The sequence below is a fragment of the Papio anubis genome, chromosome 2 (assembly GCF_008728515.1).
Source record: "Papio anubis isolate 15944 chromosome 2, Panubis1.0, whole genome shotgun sequence".
NCBI classification, from domain to species: domain Eukaryota; kingdom Metazoa; phylum Chordata; class Mammalia; order Primates; family Cercopithecidae; genus Papio; species Papio anubis.
This window is the reverse complement of record NC_044977.1, coordinates 27,072,263-27,098,733: the sequence shown is the minus strand read 5'-3', so window position 1 is coordinate 27,098,733 and position 26,471 is coordinate 27,072,263. Positions and strand designations below refer to the sequence as shown.

Here is a 26,471-nt window from a genome sequence, read left to right as displayed (position 1 = left end):
AGAGAATTAGAAAATGAAGTAAAATAATAATTACAGTAGCATTAAAACAACAACCAATACCTAGGAATAAATCTGACATAGGTTGTGCATGACCACTATTCAAAAAACAATTTAAAGATAAATTTTTAGAAGACTTAAAGAAATGGAGATATACACTACATTTATGGATTTAAAGAGTCAATCTTTCAAAGATGTCTATTCTACTCGATCTGATCCACTAGATTTAATGCAGTTCTAGTGAAATTTCTGTCTTCTTAAGTTATGAATTGACAAGTTGATTATAAAGTTCATAGAGCAATGCAATGAGCCAAGAGCCATAAATAATCAACTTTCTTAATGAAGAAGAACAAGAAGAGAGAACTTATTCTAATTGATATTAAGCTTATTATGAAGTTATAGTAATTGCAATAATGTGGTGCTGGAACAAAGATGGATAAATAGACCAATGTAACAAAATGGTGCTCAGTAACAAATCCACACATATACGTCTATTTGATTTATGTTAAAAAAGAAATTACAGAACAGTAGGAAAAGGAGGCGGGGGGGGTCTTTTCGATAAATGGTTCTGGGTCAACTAGATAACCATATGGTCAACTAGGTAACAATAAGTGGTTCCAGCTCAACTTGATTGTAACTAGACAACCAACCATATATTTGACCCCTACTGATATGAAATGCAAATATTGATTCTATGTGAATGCTAGATCTTTTAAAAAATAATATGGAATATATTTATGACTTTGAAAATTGTGATACATTTCTTGAGCAGCACACACAACACTAATCATAAAAGAAAATATTGATATACTAGAATACTTTAAAATTAAGAAAACTTTTTCAGCAAAAACATGGAGTGGGAGAACATACTTATAACACTTATAATCAACAAAAACCTTATGTTCAGGATGTATAAAAACTTTTACAAATAGGTAAGACATGGATAAAAATAAGGGATTAAAAGAAGATAAAACATGACAATAAATTTAATAGAAATAATGGTGAGAGAAAAAATAGTAAAAATTGTGCAGAAAATAAGGAGAAACAATCAAATAAGGAATAGAAATTAACAACCATGTTAGTTTTTGAAATATTAATGAAGTAAATAAATTTTGGCTAGATTGACAAACAAACAACACATAAATAATATTCATAGACTGGGCACAGTGGCTCATGCCTATAATCTCACTTTGGGCACTTTGGGAAGCCCAGGTGGAAAGATTGTTTGAGCCCAGGGGTTTGAGACCAGCCTGGGCAAAATGGTGAGATTCCATCTCTCCAAAAAAATTTTAAAAATTATCTGAGTGTGGTGGCACATGCCTGTGGTCCCAGCTACTTGGGAGGCTGAGGCCAGAGGATCACTTGAGCCCAGGAGGTCAAGGCTGCAATGAACCATATTTGTACCACTGCACTCCAGCCTGGGCAACAGAATGAGATGTTTTCTTAAAATAAAATAGTAATATCAATAATAAAATTGACATAGCTATGGATCTGTACACAGTAAAAAGAGAAGACAATAAACAATTTTGTACCAATATACTAAACACTTAGAAAAAAATGAATAATTCCTTAGAAAAAGGATTTATCAAAACTGACTCAGAAAGAAATGGAAAGCCTGAGTAGTGTTAAAATTATTATCTTCATACAAAAAACAGCAGGCCAAAATGGTTTTAGAAGAAACTTTTAACAAGCATTTAAGGATCAGATGATTAAAATCATACTAAGTGTTTTCTTGCAAATAGACAAAGAGGAAATCAAACCACTGTTATTAGACTAGTTTGACCTTGATAACAAAATCATAAATAATTATTGGGTAGGTAAATCACAGATGCAAAGTATTTGAAACTAGTTCCACAAAGAGTTAGGTTTACGTCTCCTCTACAGTATTTAATGCTTGTACTGCCTTTTTAAAAAACTAACAAAATATGGCAGAAGTGGTGTTATGATAATTCTGGACCTAACTTTTAAGAGGACTGATGGGTACTACCTTGTTTGCTTGGAGCCCTGAACTACTGTGGAAGAAGTGTAACTATCCTGTTGTATAGACTATGCAATGAGACCCTGAGACTATATGGAGAAGGAGAAGGGCCCAGCTGAGCCCAGCATTCCAACCTTCCCTGCCAATGCACCAGGCGTTTGATTGTCTTGGACTTCAGCTCAGTTCTGTCACAAGCTGACTAGCACTGAATGATCTTAGTTAATGGCATACAGAAATGAACAATTTTCCAGAGAAGCCCTGCCCAAATTTCCAAGCCACAAAACCAGGAGACATAATAAAAGAGTTGTTACTTTAAGCCTCTAAAGTAAGTACTTTGTTATGCAGCAATAAAATAGCTGGAACAGACTGTATGGGGGAGCAAATTTGTAATCCAATATCAGATATGAACATAGATGCAAAAATCCTAAGCAAACTCTTGGCAAATCAAATCCAGTGAAATAGATATAAAATATATATATTATAATATATAATATATAAATATAAAATATATATATTATAAAATATATATTATAATATATAATATATAAATATAAAATATATATATTATAATATGTAATATATAAATATAAAATATATATTATAATATATAATATATAAATATTTATATATTTTTATAATATATGCATTTTATATGTATATTATATATAATACATTTTTATATGTATATTATATATATTACATATAATATATATGCCACATTGGGTTTATCCCAAGTATGCAAGGGATTTTAATATTAGAAAATTCACTAATGTAACTCACTGCAATAATAGATTAAAGGGAAAAATCATAATTTTATTTCAATAAATGAAAATAAGGCATTTGAAATGGCAATGCACATTCACTATAAAAACTCTTAGAAAAATAGGAATAAAAGGGTCTTTTTTTAATCTGATGAAAATTATCTACCAAAAATGAACAGAAGGCATCCTTTTTAACGGTAAAATACATTAGCATTTTATTTAAAATCGGGAAAGTTGTTTATCATCATTTCTCTTTAACATTGTATTAGAGATTCTAGAGAATATGTAACTTGAAAAAATATTAAAAATACCATTTATAATAGCAATAAAAATAGGCAAATAGGTACAGAGTAACAAATGTAACAAGAAATATGCAAAGCTTTATGGAAACAATTTAAAACTTTATTAAAATATATTAAAGAAGACCTATATAAATACAGACATAACACTTCATGAATAGAAAGACTAAATATCATGAAGATGTGTGTTTTCCCCAAATTAATCTTTAGACTTAATGAAATTCCAAGAAAATTCCAATGGTGGTTTTAGTGCAACTTGACAAGCTGATTCTAAACTTTTATATGAAACAGCAAAATCTCAAGAATAGGCAAGATATTCTTTTTTTTTTTTTTTTTTTTCCATGAGGCATTTTATTTGTAAATGTATGTATTATATCCCTAGAAAAAGAATCCCAGGATTTTCCCTCCTGTGTGTTTTCGTCTTGCTGCTTCATGGTCCATGATGCCAGCTAAGGTTGTCAGTACAATGAAACCAAACTGGTGGGATGGAAGCAGGTTATTCTGCCATTTTTCTAGATCTTTGAGTTGCATATCAAATCTGGGCTGATCCCTCCACACTTGTTTAGCCTGCCTGTAAGGTTCACAACAATTTTCCCAGCTCTGTGATCATCAGTGATTTCAAATTCGCCAATGTAACCATGCTTCATCATCCCAGTGAGAAACTGGACGATGACTTTGGAGCACGGCCTAATAAGCATCTGGCGTTTGCCTCTCTTCGGCATTGTTGATGCTCTTGAGAGCATCAGCCAGGACATTCATGCGCACCATTGTGGCGGCGCGGGAAGATGGCGGAAAGGGCGTAAGACATTCTTAAAGAGGAAAAATTTTAAAAAATAAATTTGAGAGGACTTGCCATGTTAGATATCATATATATTATGAAGTTATAGTAGTTAATATACTTCATATTTGTGAAAGAGTAGGCATACTCATTGGTGGAACCAAATAGAGAACAACCCAAAATATGTAAACACATAATGTTATATGTATAATAATATCTATAATAATCAAGGAATACTAAATGTAATAGAGATATTTCAGTAGAAGCTTTAAACTAAATAAACCATTTGTCATAAAAAAAATCACTCAGAAGGGATAGTATATGCCAGGAAATCTGATTTTAAGAACAGGAAGGAAATTTATGACAACTAACCACAAGTTTTGTATTTGCACCTAAGTTGAGTACACTACTGTGTCATGCCTCCAATGACTATTCTGTTTTCTCTATTGCCTGATTAGTTCCTAATCATTTTTTAAAAACCTATTTCAGATATTGAGATGTTCTCTACTTAATTGTCTCCGGCCTACCTTAAAGAATAGCTCATCAGTCTCTTTTGTGTACTGTTTTGTAAGGAACATAAATTACTAATGTTTTTGGACTTCAATCACAGTAATGCAATTTACTTACACATTTGCCTTATTAGACTGAGTTCCTTGACAACAAATACTACCCTTTTAATAGATGACAATTTTTGCAACCTTCTGTACTAGATACATATTAGAGATACAGAAATCAATATGGATTGAGAATGTGGTTGGATTCATAAAAAGGATTAAGATAAGAAAGAAAAGGAAAGGAAGAAAATATAGTAGCATTTAAAAATTATTTTCCATGGTCTAAGCACCATGCTAATCACATTTATATGTAAGGAGTCATGGAATTACAGAGCTGGAGTGGACTTTGAGATCATCTCTCAAACCTTCTTATTTTACAGAAATAACTATGTCACAAAGCAGTTAAGTGGCTCATTCAAGGTCATCTGACTATTTGGTTGTAGAAGGCATCAAAGTCCAAACATCCTATCTCCTAGTTCAGTGTTATTTCCTCTACATCATAGTGCTTCCTGTTGTGGCCTTTGTAAAATACAAGAACAGAATTTAGTGTCCCAGACCCCTGTATATTATCTGACTATGGCTCATCATCAGAATATCCTTATATTTCCAAAATAACGGTTTTAACTTTGCCTGAGAGGTTATTTTGTATCATTACCTTCCTATGAGAAATCAGCTACAAATGTTTATGGATTAAGTCATTTAATACTAAATTATGTGAGATGGTTTTATCTCTGTATTATTCATGAAACCCAAATGTTATCAAATTATTCTAATTTATGTTAGAGAGAAAAATATCTGTATTAACCCTGGGCTAGACTAGTAGCATTATTCTTATGAAAAAACTCAAGTATATGTACATTTACAGAATTAAGCTTTTTTTCCCCATAGGTTATTGGGGTACAGGGGGTGTTTGGTTACATGAATAAGTTCTTTAGTGGTGATTTGTGAGCTTTTGGTGATACTTTGATTACATGACTGTTTATAATTACATCAAATCAAAGCCTTTCCCTAAAAATTGGTTTCAACCTGGTTTATACCCAATTAGTTAAGACACTTTTATTTAATATTTGCTTTTTTACTTTTGCATGAAGTTTAATAATTCACCTAATTTGACTTAATTTTCTAAAGCCTGAAGTGTTTTTGAATAAGCTTTGCCTTTGGTTGCTATTAGAATTCCTCTTTTCTCATAAACAACTTGGTCTCATTTAGATTGCAAGAAATACACAGAAAAAAAAGTAAATATTTTTCCTGGCTCGTAATGATGTCTCAATTTGTATCTGTGCCATTGAACCACCCAGTTAACTAAAAATAAAAATTTTATACATAATACCAAAGTTTTAGTTGTTAGACCATTAGGCACTTCCAGATAGCAACTGATCATTTGTCAGAGATCTGAACTCAGCTAAATAAGTTTCTTTTACTGAAAAACAAAGAAAAACAACCAATGACAACATCAGAGTTTGGTGTAGACTGCTCAGCTGGGATATAGTCAATTCAGATACCAAGTCCTACCTGAAAGTGTGAGTTAATCTAGAAAGCACAGAATATTTCCTGTTCTCTGGAAACAGAACCTGTAAGAAGCGGAGCCATTGTGCACAGAGATAAAGGATGCTGAAACACCGTCTCACTTCTGTGTTCTGAGTCACTATGGATATTGACTAACACATCCCCAGACTGTTGAACAATGTATTGGAAATTTTCTCCTATCTTCCCTGACCCCTCCAAAAGTAAGTATTTGATTAATCCACTTTAAGGTCTGAAATTCTCAATATTTCCTAAAACAAAATTTCTGAAAATCTACCTATATCAGTAACAGATTGCTAAGGAAGGTATGTTTATTAAAATCTTCAAAAGTGATGTTTGAATGGCATGAATATGATTTGACTCCATCTATTTCCACTGTGTGTGTGTCTTAATTTGTGTCTTATTCTGTTTTCTCATTTATGAATGGGAAAAATAACTTTCCTGTGGCTGATACCAAAGAGAGCTATTCTGAAGCCAAAATGATTGTGGTTCTGTTTCTGTACCCTGCCACTCTGCTTCTTTGGGGGAAGTGCCCTGTGATTTTGCCAGGGGCAGACAATCCCATAATCACACACCCAATGCCCTGGTCACAGGGGTAGATAACCAGCCAGACTGAGCCAATCAGAGTGGTTGCTGTGGCCTGGCCAGGGGCAGCCACGGATCTAGAGCAGGTTGGCCAGCGTCCTTCTCTAGGGTGTTCTAATCAGAAGCTGGGAGAGAAAACGTATCTTTTCTATGTGTTCAGGAGCTGTGAAAATGTGGGATGTTCCCTGCCACATGAAAAAACTGAGAGCAGTGGCATTATGCAGTGATGAATAAAATAGGGCAAACAGAGAGAGAGAAAGCAGACAGGGCTGACAATGTTTGAATTCTTGTTTCAGGCCCTGTCCCTACAGGGGCCCTCGTTCCTGTTGTTCTTTCTTCAATTTGGGGGCATAACCCAGGTTCTTCAGGAAATACCCTTTCACTCAAATGTATTTCTTTCCCTTTGCTTTTCATTTTTTCTCTTTCTGAAAACAAAAAGCATAGGCCATTAATTTTGGCTTTTTAATTCTATCTACATGCTGATATAAAGCAGTTGCAACTATATTTTTTCCTTTGAACACCGTATCCCATCAAGGATAGGCAGCACATATAATTTTCACTCAGTTCAAAATATTTTCTAATTTTCCCTGCAATATTTTTGTTTTGACTCATGGATTGTTTAGAATTGTGTTAATTTCCACATATTTGGTGATTTCCACATATTTTTTGTGACTGACTTGTAAAATTGCATTGTTGTCAAAGAACACGATCTGTCTGATTTCTATCTTTTTAACTTTATTGAGACCTGTCTGTGGCCCTATATGTGGCCTATCTCTGTGAATGGTCCTTTGTACAGCTGACTAGAAAGTGTATTCTGCTCTTTTTAGGTGAAATGTTCCAAAAATGTCTATTAGGTCTACTTGGTTGACGGTGTTGGTCACTTCTACTACATGTGTACTCATTTTCTGTCTACTTGTTCTTTTACTGAAACAGGAATGTTAAAGTGACACTCAAATGGATTTGAGTTATGTTTTCTGGATAATACAATTAGTTGCCTATTTAAAAACAAAACAAAAATAAGTATAAAAGGCTTCTAACAGTAGGCACTGTTTTACAGAGTCGTGTATTTATATCTTACGTGAACAGTGGACGAACAGCAACGTGCTCAAGAGTTTCTTCCTTGTTTTGTTAGTTTGTGGAAATGTTGGGAGACAAGAAAATATTCGGAAATGGCTTCTTTCTATGGGGCCTTCACTTCTTATAACAGGCTCTTGGACGTCAGGCCAAGTTGGGAGTGGGTGGGAATGGTTGAGTTGGCTACACTCTCTAGGCAGCAGTGCTTCTTCTGGTCTACACCAGTATCCCAAGACCACCCAGGAATGCACTGAAAAGAGTGACTCACTCACCCACTCAGCCCAATTAGAGTTGTACCAAAATGAGCTTTCATGGAAATCTGCAGCACTGATGTTGTATTCAAAAGCTTCTCTCCTTATTAGCACATTTATAAACAAAATTTTAGGCAGAAAATTTATGATAGTGTTAGCTCCTGTAGCTTCACAATATTTCAGCAAGGAGGCAGGTATTATCTTGTTTACTAGAGAGAGGGACACAGAAGACCAGAGAAACAGGTACTCCCCCCAGTTTTCTGAGTGATGTAAATCTAACAACAGTATGTTGAAAAATCATATGGCATTGGGAAGCATAGTAGCTTTGTCAAGCTCACATGCATGCTCTGAAGTTCCTGTGATAAAAGTAAAATGCTTTTAAAAATTATTTTGAAAGCTGCTACATTTCTGAAATATGCTATAATAATACCAACTTCTGGCAATGGAGCTGACATATTTCAGCTTAAAGTATACACATACAGATGTTATTTTAAAAACAATAATTCAGCAATTACCCATGATGTGATAACATTCCTGACTTTATTGAGTGGCAGTGCTTGAGAGGAAATGTTGGATTGTAATTGATGATATCAATATGAAGTTTCATACAATAAAAGTGAAGGATGGGAACAGAGACAACATATAATTGTTGGACAATATTTAAAAGCAATGTCCAGTTGTGGTGAGATTCTCCTGCCCATTTTAGGTAGAGTTTTGTAGTGTGTTGTTTGCTTAGATTAGAGTTTATTTCAGCATTTGAAAAACATTGCCTATTTTTGTTCTTAACCATCATCATAATAGATCTGTGATTATTTGATTTGATAGATGGTAGGATATTTTTTGTGGGACTCAGTTTCATTTAAAAAGCTGTCTTCCGTGTAACGTATGCTTTTGCTAGTGGATCATAATAGTTATTAATAAAAATTAATACATTGTGTTTATTCATCTATTTCATTGGAAACAATTGATAATCTTTCTTAATTACAAGACAAAATGAGTTCTAATGATTGAACTAAAAAATTGAGACAAATTTAAGGAGTGAAAGGAATTATTATCCTTGACTAAATGCAGGTAGTGATGTAATTTCTTTGTACATTGATGTGAATATCATTACTGAGTTATGTTTTTATTTTTATGTAATTTTAGGATTCATGTGCATGTCCTGTAAGCAACTTTTCAAGAGGGAAGTTGTCTTGGAATATGAGTGGGTTAAATGGAAATTTCCCATATGGATATCACGTAGACAAGCACCACCCAAAGTGTGATCTGTGGACCTTCATTGTCTTCATCACCTGGGAGCTTGTTAGAAATTCAGAATTGTGCTGAAACAGAATCTCTTTGTTGGCGAGGAGCTCAGGAATTTGTTTTAACAGCTCTTTTTTGTGTGTGATTCAATGAATGTTGAAGTTTGAGGAGCATTGATCCACACACATTATACATTTCAGTGCTGGTATCAGGTATAAGAGCTGACTCAGACTCTGTATTCAACAACCATCATAAGATCTGGGTTTTACCCTTCTCCCGTGGACACTTACCTGAATAAATAATCAGATTCCTTTAGGGAAGAACTGGTTAATTACTACCGTTGTGTCTCGACTCCTTCCTCATGGGGTCCTGCTCATTCCTTTGGTAGATGGTTGAGTCAATGAGCTGGCTAGGGATTGTGATACTCCATTGGGGCAACTTTATTTACAGAGTTTTAACTTTTTGAACCATCACTACAATACAGTTTTAGAACATTTCCATCACCCCATCCCCTTAACTTCTCTCGAGGCTGTCTGAAATCAGTCATGTTTCCCACCTTTGTTTCCAGAAAACCTCTGGTCTGCTCTCTGTCTCTACACAGTTGTCTTTTTCTTGAACATTTCATATGAATGGAATCATACAATGTGTACTCTTTTAAGCATCTGGTTTCTTTCAAGTTGCATAATGTATTTGAGGTTCAGCCATTTTGTAGCAAATACCAATATTTTGTTCCTTTTTCTTGCTGAATAGTATTTCATTGTATGAGGATCACATTTAGTTTATCCATTCTCAGGTCGATGGATGTTGGAGTGTTTACAATTTCAGAATATTGTGAATAATGCTGCTAAGAACATTTGAGTACAAATCTGTGTGTGGACGTACTTCCAGGTCTTGTGGGTAGATACCTCAGAGTGGAATTCCTGCTCATACTCTTACCAGTGGAAGGTGTCCAGGTTCTTGGCATTTTGAACAAAGAATTGGACAAAACACACAAACAAAGCAAGGAAAGAATGAAGCAACAAAAGCAGAGATTTATTGAAAACAAAAGCGCATTCCACAGGGTGGGAGACGGCTTGAGCAAGCAGCTCAAGAGCACTGGTTACAGAATTGTCTAGGGTTTAAATACCCTTTAGAGATTTCCCATTGGTTACTTGGTGTATGCCCTATGTAAATGAAGAAGATGAAGTGAAGTTACAAAGTTATTTACTTGGTGTGTGTCCTATGCAGATGAAGAGGATGTTTCCTGCCATAGCTGAAGTGAAGTTACAAAGTTCTTTATTAATACTTGGGTTTAGAAGGTTGGGGTTTTTCAGTTTAATTTAGTTCTAGGAATTCTTTAGGTTCCCTGTCTGCAGAGCTTATTTCCTGCCTCAATATCACTTCTTATCATTGCTATTGATTACCTGAAATAGTCAATACATTTAAAAATATTACTTCAAATGTACAATTTGGCTGAGAAAAGTTTTTTATATATCACTTTACTCAGATCATGTCAGATAATTACCAAAGATTTTCTGACTGTATAATACTGGTAGATTCATCAGTTTTCAGAGAAATTTATTGACTGTCATTCTCTGAATAATAATTGATCCTTAACTTACTTTCTGTTCATAGCTGCAATTCTGAAATAGACTCTTATTTGACAGAGGCACTTTATCAATCATTTTACTTGCTTTGTCCCCAGTCACTGCTTTTGCATTTATTTGCCTGTAGGATTATATGTGTTTCATCAGTTATTTTACAGCAACATAGGGAAGGTTTCTCCAGCTTTTGTGTTCTTATCCATATTACACACAATGTTAGTTCTTAGGATGCCTGAATATTATTCTACTTTGCCTCAGAAATTTTAATAAGTTTCTCATAATGTTCTTTGTGTGTGTCAAATGACACCAGTATTTTGAGACACAACCTACAATGAAATAGGTTCACTCTCAGCTGGCAATTAAATTGCAAATTTCAAACTATTTTTATCATTTTTGTGTACCGTTATTTTTGTTGAAGCTTGCATTTTATAACACAAACAGATGATTCAGTCATTAAGTTTTGCCACGATCAACACTAGTGCTCATATTTGTTCTAAATCTCTTCTATTATGTCCAGAAAGTTTTTAAACCTCTTAATCATAATAGAATCCATTTTTTTTAAAAACAATTCTTCAAAACCGCGATGCAATACCAGCTCACACCAGTCAGAATTGCTATTATTAAAAAGTCAAAAAATAACAAATTCTGGCAAGGTTGCAGAGAAAAAGGAATGCTTATATACCGTTGGTAGGACTGTAAATTAATTCAACCATTGTAAAAGACAGTGTGGAAATTCCCCAAAGGCCTGAAAACAGAAATACCATTTCACCTAGCAATCTCATTAGTGGGCATATCCCCAAAGGAATATAAATTGTTCTGCTGTAAAGACACATGCATGTGTATGTTCACTGCAGCACTGTTCACAATAGCAAAGACATAGAATCAACCTAAGTGCTGATCAGTGGTAGACTGGATAAAGAAAATGTAGTATAAATACTCCATAGAATACTATGCAGCTATCAAAAAGAACAATCGTGTCCTTTGCAGGAATGTGGATGGAGCTGGAGGCCATTATCCTTAGCAAACTAACACAGGAACAGAAAACCAAACACCACATATTATCACTTATAAGTAGGAGCTAAATGACAAGAATACATGGACACATAGAGGAGAACAACAGACACTGGGGCCTATAGGAGGGTGGAGGGTGAAGGGTGGGAGGAGATGAGATCAGGAAAAATAACTAATGGGTACTTGGCTTAATACCTGGGTTGCAAAATAATCTGTACAACAAACCCCCTATGACACAAGTTTACCTATATAACAAACTTCCACATGTACCCCTGAACTTAAAAGTTAAATTTTAAAAAAGTTCAATCTGGATTATAGTTCATGATAATATGTATGTACATTTGACTTCTAGAAGTGCTGAATTGATATATCACTAAGAAATACATGATGATGAGACTGGAAATTCAATATATGAGAAAATATAGTGGTCATTTGTATACTCACAGTATCCTTACATCCAAGGCAGACATTTTAATTATTGACACTTCGATCCATTCATGGGTCCGCATAAGTAACCAGAATTAGTCCATGGCATTACATATTTTGGCCTTATGGCAAGTAATACCATTTATAAATGATACAACCTCGCCAGTATCTGTTATTTTAAAATTTTAATAGTAGCCATTCTGACTGGTATGAGATGGTATAACATTGTGGTTTTGAAGGACTCTTTTTTTAAAAAAAAATGATCCTTCTGTTTTTTTTGTTTGTTTGTTTGTTTTTTGAGACAGAGTCTCGTTCTGTCCTCCAGGCTGGAGGAGTGCAGTGGCATGATCTCGGCTCACTATGTCCTCTGTAATTCTCCTGCCTCAGCCTCCCAAATAGTTGGGATTACAGACGCCTGCCACCATGCCTGGCTAATTTTTTTTATTTTTTATTTTTTGTAGAGCTGGAGTTTCACCATATTGGCCAGGCTGGTCCCAAACTCCTGACCTTAAGTCACCCGCCTGCCTCAGCCTCCCAAAGTGCTAGGATTACAGGTGTAAGCCACTATTTTTAAATTATGGTTAAGAGGTTTAAAAATATTCCTAGACATAATAGAAGACATTTCTAACAAATAAGAGCACTCGTGTTGAAAGCTGTAAAACTTTATTAATGACTGAATCACCTGTTAGTGTTACGTGAACCCGGGAGGCGGAGCTTGCACTGAGCCGAGATCGTGCTACTGCACTCCAGCCTGGGCGACAGAGCGAGACTCTGTCTCAAAAAAAAAAAAAAAGAAAAAGAAAAATAAAGTTTATTCTGCTAGTTTGTTTCCGGATAGATGTTAAAAATATTGGCTAGGCACAGTGGCTCATGCCTGTAACCCCAGCACTGTGAGACACCAATGTGGGTGGACCACTTGAGCCCAGGAGATTGAGACCAGTTTGGGCAACATGGTGAAACACCATCTCTAGAAAAAATACAAAAAAAAAGTAGCCAGGCCTGGTGGTGTGCACCTGTGGTCCCAGCTACTTGGGAGGCTGAGGAGGGAGGATCACTTGAACCTGGGAAGTCAGGGCTGCAGTGAGCTGAGATCCTGCCATTGTACTCCAACCTGGGTGTCTTGTCAAAGCAAGACAGTGTCTTAACAAAAAAAAAAAAAAAAGTAATTTAAAATGTTAAAACTATATAGCTAGTAAAATGTTCAAATGTTAACCTAAAGTTGTGTCGAGGACTAGCAGTGGTATATGGGATGTGCTTGGGAAATGCTGCTCTAACCTATAACATCAGGACCATGAGTCACCTAAATAAACCCACTATCTTCACGTCATCTCACCACTCACATTGAAGATATAAACTGGGCTGGGCACGGTGGCTCACTCCTGTAATCCCAGCACTTTGGGAGGCCAAGGTGGGTGGATCACGAGGTCACGAGTTCGAGACCAGCCTGACCAACATGGTGAAACCCGTCTCTACTAAAAATACAAAAATTAGCCAGGCACGGTGGCATGCGCCTGTAATCCCAGTTACTCAGGAGGCTGAGGCAGGAGAATTGCTTGATCCCGGGAGGTGGAGATTGCAGTAAGCCAAGATCATGCCGTTGCACTCCAGCCTGGGCAACAGAGCAAGACTCCATCTCAAAAAAAAAAAAAAAAAGATATAAACTGTTGGTCGGGCCAGGTGGCTCATGCCTGTAATCCCAGCATTTTGGGAGGGTGGGACAGGTGATCACTTGAGCCCAAGAGTTCAAGACCAGCCTGGGCAACATGGTGAAACCCCATCTCTACAAAAATTAGCCAAGCGTGATGGTACATACGTGTAGTCCCAGCTCCTCGGGAGGCTTAGGCAGGAGGATCACTTGAGTCCAGGAGGTTGAGGCTGCAGTGAGCTGTGATTGCACTACTGCACTCCAACTTGAGTGGCAGAGTGAGACCCTGTCTGAATAAAAAAAATAAAGACATAAACTGTCATGAAGAATCTATCAGTATTCTTAATTCTTGCTTCTGAATCTAACTTTTTAAAAAATTACCAATAGTTGGAATGATTAATAAATGAAAGAGGCAAAGAAAAATTGGAATGAAACCCCCTTCCACTCTCTCCTCCATGTTTATCTAACCAAGGAGCAATCAGGAAGGATTCTGTGAGGTTGTTTTTTTTTTTTTTTTTTTTGAGACAGAGTCTCGCTCTGTTGCCCAGACTGGAGTGCAGTGGGGTGATTTCGGCTCAAGCAAGCTCCGCCTTCCGGGTTCACGCCATTCTCCTGCCTCAGCCTCCCGAGTAGCTGGGACTACAGGCGCCAGCCACCATGCCTGGCTAATTGTTTGTATTTTTAGTAGAGATGGGGTTTCACTGTGTTAGCCAGGATGGTCTCGATCTCCTGACCTCGTGATCCATCCACCTCGGCCTTCCAAAGTGCTGGGATTATAGGCATGAGCCTCTGCGCCTGGCTGAGGTTTTAAGATATCAAATGTAGCATGCCTGGCATAGGGCCTGGTGCATAATAGATATTCAAAATATTACAGGTACTTTTATTTTTATTTTTATTTTAGAGTCAGGGTCTCTGTCTGCCACCCAGGTTGAAGTCCAATGACCTGATGATCACAGTTCACTGTAATCTCAGACTCCTGGGCTCAAGCAATCCTCCCACCTCAGCCTCTTGAGTAGCTAGGACTACAGGCATGTTCCACCACACCCAGTTAATTTTTATTTTATTTTATTTTTTTTGTAGAGACAAGATCTTGCTATGTTATCCCAGGGTGGTCTTGAACTCCTGGCCTCAAGCAATCCTCCTGCCTTGGCCTCCCAAAGTGCTGGAATTACAGGTAGTTTTAATCCTTTTTTTTGTTTGTTTTGTTATGCTTGTCGAGCTAAGAATATCCCCCCATATACTTTGTGTGCTACTGTAGAAACTAAGTTACATTATAAAATATTTTCCAAATTGCCTATTAAATATGAACAACATTTTCTTTGAAAATTCCAAAGGCATCAACACATCTAGGGAGGATAAAGAATGGAAAAATTTAAATATTTCTAAAATATAGTACTTTTGTCACAGTGAGAATAGTTTAATAATGTGTTCAAAATGTTGGATATTTTGAGATCTTCAGATGAAAGGCACTGCAGAAATAAGGTGTCATTACAGTTCATTTGAGTACGCCTTACCAAACAAATTTTTTAAAATTATGGAATCAAAACATGTAGCTCACCCTTCCTATCATATTATCCCTTAAAACATGCAGAAAATCTCTAAATTATTAGTGAACTTGAATAACAATATATAAAATTATGATCCCAAAAATGAAAACACAGTATTGTATCCCTTAAATAGTGAACTGATAATTAAATAATATGTATGCATTTATTTATTTATTTTTGAGACAGAGTCTTGCTCTGTCTCCCAAGCTGGAGTGCAGTGGCACAATCTTGGCTCACTGCAACCTCTGCCCCCTGGGTTCAAGCAATTTTCATGCCTCAGCCTCCCAAGTAGCTGAGATTGCAGGTATGTGCCACCATGCCCAGCTAATTTTTTAAAATATATTTAGTAGAGATGGGGTTTCACCCTGTTGGCCAGGCTGGTCTCAAACTCCTGACCTCAAGTGATCCGCCTGCCTCGGCCTCCCAAAGTGCTGGGATTATAGGCGTGAGCCACCACGCCTGGCCTAAATAATATTTTATAGAGAGGAAAAGGTGAAAGCTGTTCAGACAAATTAATATTTAAAGAAAAGACTTCTCAACATAGAATATGTAAAGCAGCTAAGATGATATCTCATCTTAAATATTGTCATCACTTTCATTACTTTCCTCTCCAAGAAAAAAGAGTTTATTTGTGCTGAGAATTTAGGAATGAATTTTAATACCATGTGGTTTAGTTTGATGATTTCTTTTTGGAGAGACAGACTACCTGGAATGATGTAATTTTTCTCAATTCATTCCTGTTTTTCCTTCCATGTTCATGTATTTTCATTCGTCACAAGTATTATGGGATGAACCCACATCAAAGGACCTTGACCATAAAATGTTAAGAATACAAGAAAACCAATGAAAAACCTTAACACCATTCAAAGACTTCTGTCTCTTACAGGCACTGATGACATGTAGTAACACAAAAGAATGTGGTCACCCTTCTGGAATAGTGAGTGAGTCAAGTAAACTTGTATTCGATTCAGGTCATGTGTTGTTTGGCTGGGCTATTCAACACTACTGTAAACTCAGAAATGGATGTACCAAACACATTTATTTTCTTTTAGGTTGTTTACAAAATCTTTCTAAGTAATTTTGAAACTTAAAATGTATATTTCTTATTATAAAAGCAACATGTGTTCACTGCACAAAAGCTAGACAACAGGAGAAAAAACGTATTTTGTATTCTGTTTAACATTTTTGTTTAAATCCTAATCTGTCCAAAAACATTCTCGTCTTTTCCTTTCTATAAACATTAACTCTTATGAATAAACACAATATTTTTTATTATTGGGATCATCATTTTGCATACGCTATTTAAAATTTGCTGACATAAGAAACAAGAAACAAATAAGAACATACAAATAAACAAAACCCCACCAGTAACCCTGTCATTAGGTATAATCACTATTAACTTGTTGGATGTCTATTTTTCCAGAATTTTCTCAATTTGCAAATCATTATCAGAAGCAATAGGTCTTAAATTGATTTATTTGTAATCCAAAAATGCATTGGCTCTGTGCATTCTGAAGGTATACATTGTTCCATCTTCTACTCTACATGCTGCTAAGAACTATTGGAAAGTCACTTTTAATAAGTTCATAGTTGGCAGTGGGCAGGGCCTTGCTGAGGACCCCCGGCTGGGCACCTGCTGCGGGTTCATCTACGCGTTCCCTCAGCTGCCTCCTTTCAACCTTGTCCACCCATTGCCGTCTCTGGTGCTGTGGTGGTGGTTCCTGTTCCTGCCGCAGCTCTCTCCCCTTCTTCCCTCTCCACCAGATCGCAGAGGTCACTCACCATGGTTTTACCCAGTGCGGCTGCCAGGCTCTTGGGAAGCAACAGTGCATCTTGTCTTGTTCTGCTGCCTGGCGTGCCAGTGCTTCCTCCAAGAATTTGAAAGACTTATTGGCTGACCTGATAGTTAAGGAGCAGGCCAGAATTAGGACCTTCAGGCAGCGACATGGCAAGAAGGTGGTGGGCCAAATCACTGCAGACGCAATGTATGGCGACATGAGAGGCATTAAGGGACTGGTGTATAAAACATCCGTTCTTGATCCTCATGAGGGTTTCTGTTTCCAAGGCTTTAGTATCCCTGAATACCAAAAACTGCTACCCAAGGCTAAGGGTGGGGAAGGACCCCTACCCAGGGGACTTATTTTGGCTGTTGGTAACTGGACAGACCCCAAGAGAGGAACAGGTATCTTGGCTCTCGAGAGAGTGGGCAAAGAGGGCAGCTCTACCTTCCCATGTGGTCCCCATGCTGGACAACGTTCCCACCAATCTATACCCATGTTTGAGCTCAGTGAAGCCATGGCAGCCCTAAACAACTTTCCCTGAGCACATGCAGAGGGTGCCAGCCGAACCAAGTACTGGGAGTTGATTTATGAAGACCATGTATATCTAATCACAAAGCTACCTTGTGTTGCAGCAAAGGTCTACCGAAATCTCTACTGAGAGGGCAGCGGTATTGGGGCCACTGACTCTAAGCTGGACTGGTCCCACAGTTTCACCAACATGTTAGACTATACTGATGCTCAGTTCACTGAGCTCAAGCACCTGTAGCTCACCATCCACAGTGACCATGAGCACAGCAATGTAAGTGCTTATAGCAGCCACTTGGCGGGCAGTGCCCTTTCAGACCCTTCCCTGTCCTTTGCAGCAGCCATGAACGGGCTGGCAGGTCCTCTGCATGGACTGGCAAATCAGGAAGTGCCTGTCTGGCTAACACAACTACAGATGGAAGTCGGCAAAGATGTGTCAGATGAGAAGTTACGAGACTACTTTCAACTCGAGATGGGTTGTTCCAGGCTATGGCCATGCAGTGCTAAGGAAGACTGAGCCACAATGTACCTGTCAGCAAGAGTTTGCTCTGAAACACCGCATAATGATCCCATGTTTAAGTTGGTTGCTCAGTTATACAAGATTGTGCCCAATATCCTCTGAGATTAGGGTAAGGCCAAGAATCCTGGGCCCAAAGTAGATGCTCATGGTGGGGTGCTCTCCTGTACTATAGCATGACGGAGATACATTGCTATGCGGTCCTGTTTGGGGCATCACAGGCATTGAGTGTACTGGCACAGCTCATCTGGAGTTGAGCCCGAGACTTCCCTCTAGAAAGACCCAAGTCCATGAGCACAGGTGGTCTGATGAAGTCTGTGGACTCTATGTCAGGATAAAACTGGATACTGGGAGAAACTGACTATCAGAAAGTGAGGAAACCTTAAAAAATGTATATTGTTGTTTCAGGGGGCCTTTAAAGACTTAAGATTAAATTATATCTGAGGCACTGATAATATGTTTGAGGTTAAAATATTAATTCAGAGTTTAAAAAATGAAAAATGATCCCTTCTTCCCTAACCAGATCCCTTCCCCTGCCTGGTATGAGTTGCCCATCAACTGTAGGATGACCAGAACTAATGCATGTGCTGTGGTTTAGGTGTGGTCCCTCTGTATCTCTAGAGTGAGAATGTGGCTCCTCTTTCTCTGGGTCAAAGCCAGTTGCAGAGAATCTATAGTCACGTTAGAGCTTTTGCTTCTTCTCTGTCAAACCTCAACAAGCCAGCTAACCAAGACTCTGCCCCTTCTGTTTCCATAGGAATCACACTGGATAGTCAACAGTACCAAGCCCTTTGGCACTCTCTCGGGCACACGAACACCTCCTAGAAAGACCTTTTGATTAGCCAGACAGGCATGCTTTGGCAAATCTTTAAGATACCAAGTGACCATAAAGGCATGGCATTTGTGGTGACTGGCACCCAATGTTAGATTCTATTTCGATTTTTAAAACTATCCAATTAAAATTAAGGCCTGGGAGTGTTCTGTTTCCCATTACTTTAATACTCACCTCCTCCCAGACTTTCCACACCTGTTGTATCTCGAGCTGAGGATGTTCTGGACCTCCTACTCTTGGTCCCTGCTAGAAACCTCTCAACAGATCTGTGGTCCCAGTGATTGGGTTTTATCAGTGCTTAATATGAACTAAGGTTTTTTACTTCCACAGAACACAAGCCACTACCCTCTGACTTTCCCTTACCCTTCTAATATGTTGTGGGGCAAAGAACAGGGACTCAGGAATGACCAGCATGGTATTTTCAGAGTCTGGTCCCTGGGGTATTAGCACCACTTTTTGAACAGGGAACTGATTCAAGATTGGACGTGATCTCCTCTGATTATCATGTCCTGGGGCTGAGGGCATTAAAAATAGTAAGCCTCCCTCCTCATCCGCTGCCTCAAGAAAATGCCCCCTTTTTTTATCAACATCCTTTTCCTGTACCTTCCCCAAGAGCTCACAGTACAATGTTTGTTTTAGAGGCCCCATTTGCACAGGTTTTCAGCAACTCGGAATGCTATGCTGTCTTTGAGGTGGGCTTGAGATACACTCCTGCTGTGCCCCCTCCTTCCCTCCAAACTCCTGCCTTTGTTTGTGTGGATCCCCAATCCCAGAACCACGGTGTTCAGTTGGACACACGTAAATCCCTGGGTAACCATCAAGTCATGAGGCAGACTTCAGGCTGTTCTGTATAAAATGCAAAATAAACATCTTTATTAACAACAGCAAAAAGTTCACAGTTAAGTGGAGGAATCAGACAAGCATATCACTGTTGTCATTGACACCATATGCTGTAGGGAACTGAGGAGTGGCACCTACTGAGCCTAGAGGAATCTGAGGAGCCTTCACGGGGAAGTGATATTAGAGTCTTGAATAAGGAATAGAGTGTTCATCATTCAGGCAAGGCAGGGGAGGCCTTTGCAAAGAATGTGCAGGGCTGGGAGATAATGTAAAATAGTCAGCCCTGAGTAGGTTAATATGGTGTATGATAGTGAAAAATAAATCTTGAAAGACAGAGACCTGACTGACCATGCAAAGACCTAATGTGCAGATAAGAAGCCTGGGCTTCATCTGGTAGGTCATAGGAATCTATTTAAGGAAGGTATATGTGTGTGGGTGGAAGGGGCTTCTACAAGAAATACACAAGTAATCTTTGGATAGTGCCTTCGGTTTAGTTTCTGAAGACATAGCCCAAAATGGGGATTGAGTGAGCAAAAAAGGCTGAGTGTAGCTGTGGACACAACAGGACACGTGCTTCCGTCTCACCCCTGGGGAAGCTCTGAAGCACAAATTGCACCACAGGGTTAATACCATCCCAAGGCATGGGGTTGCCCTACCTGGGTCGATTAGTCCTTGGCCCAGGGTTTGGTGAGAAGGGAAAGAGGTAGAGCTTCCTATGCTAGCACTGGCCAAGAGCAATTCTCAGGAGCAGGGGGCATCCATCAGTACTCACAGCTCCCATCACAGCATGAGTGCAGAAGCAGGTAAAGAGGAACTGAGCAGAGCACCAGCAATGCATCCATTGCAGAGAGCTTTAACTAAACGGCACAAATGTATTCTCGATGAATATTTCTGGCTCTTCCTCTGAAAGTTTGACACTCTGGTACATCTACATCCATCAGATGAGGAGAGTCTTGTGGTGTTGACAACCAACTAATCATTCCACATTGAGAGAGTGAGTAGACCCAGAGTGTGCTCTTCTGGGTCATAAGGGATAATTTTCTATCTACAGGGAGAGCCTTGGGGCTGAGGAAATCATATTTCAACGTGTAAAAACATTAAGTAATAGTAGAAAAGTTAAAGATGTTCATGAGGCAGCAGTACAGCAGCTCACAAAGAAATAGAAGGCAATTGTCACATGAATGGCTGTGTCTTCAGTTGGACTAGAGTCACTCCTTTGCTCTTTTGAAACACTTTCTCTCTGATACTTTCAAGATACTTGAGAAGTGACATCAGTTTCACTGCTATTAGCTTACCTGAAGTGTATACACAACATGGGCATGGAAGCAATGCTGCCTGCCTCTCAATATGATGTGTGCATTCATTCATTCATTCATTCATTCATTCATTCATTCAACAAATACTATGTGGTATGCAGTGCCCCAGGTGAGAGAAATATCACAAAGAACAGCTCAATATCCCCGAGATTGGGAAGCTTACATTTTAGATTTGCAGAGGCATACAGGCTATATGTAAGTAATTAAGTAAGAATGAATGTCAGCTTGTGATAGGTATAAGGTAAAAAATAAAGCAGGTGAGCTGGGCATGTGGGTGGGTGGTTCACGCCTGTGATCCCAGCACTTTGGGAGGCTGAGGTGGGAGGATTGCCTGAGCTCAGGAGATTGAGACCAGCCTGGGCAACATAGTAAGACCCTCCCTCAACAACAACAACAAAAATAGCCAGGCGTGGTGGTTCATGCCTATGGTCCCAGCTACTTGGGAAGCTGAGGTGGGAGGATTGCTTGAGCCCAGGAGTTTGAGACTGCAGTGAGCCATGATCGCACCACTGTACTCCAGCCTGGGTGACAGTGAGACCCTGTCATAAATAAATAAATAAAGCAGATAAAGTGGGTAGAAAGCACCAGAGTGCCAAGGGGTTGATGTTGATTTCTATTTTATTTAGAGTAGTCTGAGAAGGCTTCACTTATAATTTAGCTTGAAGAAAACATGAGAGCAAGTCATGCAATGTTCAAGTAAGAGTGCGGCAGTCAGAAGAAAAAGCTATGCAAGGGCCCTAAGGTTGAAAGTGTTCTTAGTGTGTTTGAGAAACATCAAGGAATGTGCAAAAGGCAGAGTGATAGAAGATGAGATCAGAGAGGTGAGAGGTGGGGAGAGGTGTCACATGTGTCCCTGGAGGCCATTGTAGGGCTTTTGCCTTTTATTCTGAATGAGGTAGGAAGCCTTTGTAGTGTCTTGAGCAGAGATGTGATATGATCTGGTTTATGATCTAAAAGACCCAGTTGGGTGCATTCAGGACTGGCTACAGTTTGAAGGACCTGGTGAGAAATGAAAGTGTGAGGCTATTTGTTCAAAAATTATCAAGAATTTCAAGATGGCAACAGCACAGCATTAAACCGAGCACTGGGTCCTTGTGAGTGAGGGGCCCTGTGTGACTGCATGGGTCATATGCCTATGATGCTGGCCCTGGATGTATTGAGTATAGGCTGCCAGGAGTGAAGGGCAGAGGCAGTGAGACCTGTAAAAAGTCAGTGCAAACATCCAGTGGTAGGTGAAAGTATAGACATAGCAGTGGAAGTGGTGAGGAGGAGGCACACACTGTTGTTGTTTTTATATATTTTTTGAAGGTAGAGCTGTTGGCATTTGCTAATGGATTGGTTGGAATTTATTGAGACAGAAAAGAGGAGGAGCAGATCTTTAATGTAAAGCAGAAGTTCATAGTTGGACTTTAATAAATGTGAAGTCATTTGAAAGCAAGGGGAAGATGACATTTAAGCAGTTGGATGTATGATTCTGGAATTGAGGAAAGAGATCCAGATAGCAGATCCAAATTTGGGAGTCTCATCTCCATAAAGAAAGCATTTAAGATCACAAAAACAGATAAGATGGGACAGATAGGAAAAAAATGGGGAAAGAGAAAAGATAAGGAACAGATATATAAAGGAGAAGAGCAAAGGTAGGGTATAAGACACTCTACTTAGAGATCGGAGACATTGGGAGGAACAAACAAAAGAGAACTAGAACTGTGAATGAGGAGAGATGATCCAGAGGCCACATGAGAAAAATGTGTCCAGAAGAAAGTGTTAATCATGTCATGTGACCCAGTAGCTGAAGACTGAGGATCAACCATTGAATTTAGCTTCATAAAGGTTGTTTGTGTTCCTGGTAGGAACTGCTTTGGTTTAACAGTGAAAATAAAAACTTCTGTAAAGTGCAAGCAATTTAGAATGAAGGGAGAGGTAATGAAAGATAGCAAACACATACAACTCTCAAAGAGTTTTGAAAAAAGGGAAACAGAGGAATGAATGGTGACTGGAGGGAAATATGGGGTTATGTGATCGTTTTTTGTTTTGTTTTTAAATTGTGAGAAATAAAAATGTTTTATTCCCTCTAAAAATTATTTAGAGGGAATTATGTAGTAGAGAAGGAAAATTTGATGATGGAGAAACAAAAGGGACAATTGCTAGAGCGATGTCCTGAATAATAAAGAAAGGATGACGTACAGGGCCCAAGGGAAGTAGGTGGCTTTGCACAGAAACAAAGACAGTTCATTTATATTAATGGAGTTGCGAGGAGAGAGCAGGGTTATGGGTCCAGATGCAGGAAGTGGGTAGATGTTATGTTGGGAGGGTATAGGAATTCTATTCGGATTAATTCTCATTTCTTCACAACAGAGGAAGTAAATTCAACAACAGAAATCGAGGATAAGGAACATGGTGTTGCAGTTCAAACCAGTTCCAGCCAAAATGGACTCTAGTCACAAACAGATAGTCTTAACAATCCAAATCGGTGGCTGAATAGAGTTCTGAGGTTTTGAGAAAGAGGTAAACTTATGAAATAGTTGTCTAGGAGCAGGCAAAAAAGTGGATTAGAGAAAATTAGAATTGCTACTTAGCACTAAGGAGCCACTTGAAATTAGAGGTGTTACATGAAGAGTGAGATTTGAACTGAGTTTTAAAGAATGTTAAGAACTTGGATGGAGAGACAAGGGAGAGAACTTTAGACAAAGATGATCTGTAGACCCAAGGCCTGCCATTCTCATCATTATTGTTTGCCTTAGTTTGTGTATCCTCTACAAGCCCAAGGCGAGCATTTATTTGGAAGGGTATTTCAGGAAACACAAGTGAGGAAGTGAGTGAAAGAGAGGTGGGGTAATGAAAAAGCCAGTAAAGGCTTTGTTAAGCTGGCCGCCACTGTGTTCAAATGGCGCTCATTCTCACTGGGGATTCTCTGAGAAAGCTGAACCATGCCTCAGAATTATTCCACCAGCAGGGAGGGAGAGGCGGAGGCATTCATCCACCAGCTATCACATACTCCTTCCATGGGTTGAAAGGTGTATCCCCAGTATTTTAATTTGTTCATGCTTGTGGCCAGCAGCTCTTGAGGCACAAGAGAAAGCCTGCAGAAAGAAAGCTTCAGCATGGGAAAAACTGTCTTGATTGCTCTGTCACCTCACCAAAGCAATTTCTCCCTCAGTCTTCCCCAGTTCAATAAATGGCACCACAATGTAGTCAGTAGCAGGAGCCAAGACTTAGCAGTCATTTATTCACCCTTTACATTTATCAAGTACTTTTACCATGCCTAGCACTCATTCAGGTGCTGGGTGCTAGCGAGCCCTCTATGCTGAACTCCTGTAACATCCCAAATCAGTCCTCTTCTCTCCAAATCCCTTTGTATATCTATAATTTGCAATGAGGCTGGCCATTTAAAATTGTTGCTAAATTGAGATGAAGGGGCTGAGTCTTTGTAATCCTCACTGAGCTACTACCATGCTCCATTCCCATGTCTTTTCCCCGTATGCTTTTGTCTCTGATCTTCCAGACCCCTGTCCAACTAGCCAAATCATTCACCTTGCATATGAGTCTATGTATATTCCTGGCCTAAGCCACTTCTCCCTCTACACCCTACCTAGATGACCAAGTGCACTGTTTACAGCCATCCCCGGTGGGAGGATTTTTCTCTCACTTCCATCTTTCAAGGCACTGTGGGTTGAAATGTATCCTCTCAATGATATGTTGAAATCCCTACTCTTGGTACCTATGGATGTGATCTTATTTGGAAATAGGGCCTTTGCAGATACAATTATTAATATGAGTTCATACTGGATAAGAGTAGCCCTAATTCCAGTGTCAATGCTTTTTTATTTTATTTTATTTTTGTATTTTTTAGTAGAGATGGGGTTTCACCTTATTAGCCAGGATGGTCTTGATCTCATGACATTAGGATCCGCCCACCTCGGCCTCCCAAAGTGCTGGGATTACAGGCGTGAGCCACCGCGCCCGGCCCAAAGCTTCTTACACATAGAAATTTTGGAGACACAGAGAAAGGGAAATAAGGCCGTGTGGTGGAGGCAGACATTGGAGTTATGCAGCCACAAGCCAAGGAAGGCCAAGAATTGCCAACGACTACCAGAAGCTAGAAGTGGCAAGGAAGCATTCCTCCCTAGAGCCCTTGGAGAGATCATAGCCCTTCCAAAGTCTTAACTTAGGACTTCTGGCTTCCAGAAATGTGAGAGAATAAATTTCTGTTGCTTTAAGCCCCTTGGCTCATGATGTTTATTATGGAAGCCCTAGGGAGCTAACGTCCTGGCTCACCCTTGAGTGGACTGTGGTATAACAGCAGTCCATTCTCAGCTTGCATGCACTTTTGACACCTCCACCAGTGAAGCAACGCTGTTCTTCTCCTTTATTGTTGGTCAGAAGGGATCCCCAGCGCTTATGAGGTGGCGCAGGTGTGAACTGGGAAAGTGATGTTAATGCAATAGTGGCAAATGGCGTGGAAATCTGGGCGGTACACTGGCACAGTGTATTTTTTTATGCCCTCTGGCCCTGCTCACAACTGATTGTGACTGATCCTATTCTCACCCCACAATGGACTGCAGCTGTGCCACCTCACCTCGTGATGTGATGAATCTGACAGGATGCACCTCGTGATGGTCAGCTCTCACCCACAGTCACTTGATGTCCTATGGTCGGAAGCCTTTTCACTACCAGGGTTCAGTAGCTCTAGTAAACCAGGAAACACCAACATGTTTCTCAAATGGTGTATACTTGTTTGCTGCGGATGGCATGGTCTTGCTGCAGACTGTAGGCGCTCTATGTTATGATTCTTCTGCCGTGGCTTCCCTAAATTCCACGTTATCTTTTCACAGCACAGATACCTTTAGTAACCTAGACTCTTCTGGATCATATGGCCCAAGACGCCAGTGTGATTGCACTGCAGTCTGGACCTGCTGCAGATGCTTTCCCACTCTAAGTCCCACTCAAAGCTGGTAGCCTTCCTCTTTGCCTGGTGAATGGGTTAGAGCTGTATTTCCAAGTGTGAAAAATGCTGCTCCAGATCCCAGAGACACGTAACAAGCTCTATGCTTCCTTCCTAGTGCTGGAAGTGGTGACATGCAGTAATGTGCCCTTTGCTTTTAAATGGATGTTCTTGTGTGCTTCAAACTTTATTCCTTAGACTCTTGCTCCTCAGACTTGGCCCCTAAAATCTTTACTGTTGTGGCCGGGTCATTATGGTAGATATTTGCTGTGATCCTACTTAATAGGGACCCAACTTATCTTTCAATCAATAGGCTTCAGGTCTAAGAATTAGCTCAGGTCTGGAAACTAGGGAAAGGATTGGGAGTTTTTGTTGGAGTGACTGACCCCGTTTCTCTGCTTAATGCACTCTTGATTGTCTTTGATTATAGAGATGTCAATAAGTATATATAGCAATGTCT

The 26,471-nt window shown here is 39.1% G+C and overlaps 2 pseudogenes across 1 annotated transcript; one reads left to right on the top strand and one right to left on the bottom strand.

Moving 5' to 3' along the window:
• Positions 1-3,354: 3,354 nt before the first annotated feature.
• On the bottom strand, positions 3,355-4,031 carry LOC116273715 (annotated as a pseudogene).
• Positions 4,032-16,013: 11,982 nt separating this feature from the next.
• LOC101012200 lies at positions 16,014-21,399 on the top strand (annotated as a pseudogene). The gene has a single exon (XR_643089.4). The product of XR_643089.4 is annotated as a citrate synthase, mitochondrial-like (transcript).
• Positions 21,400-26,471: the final 5,072 nt, after the last annotated feature.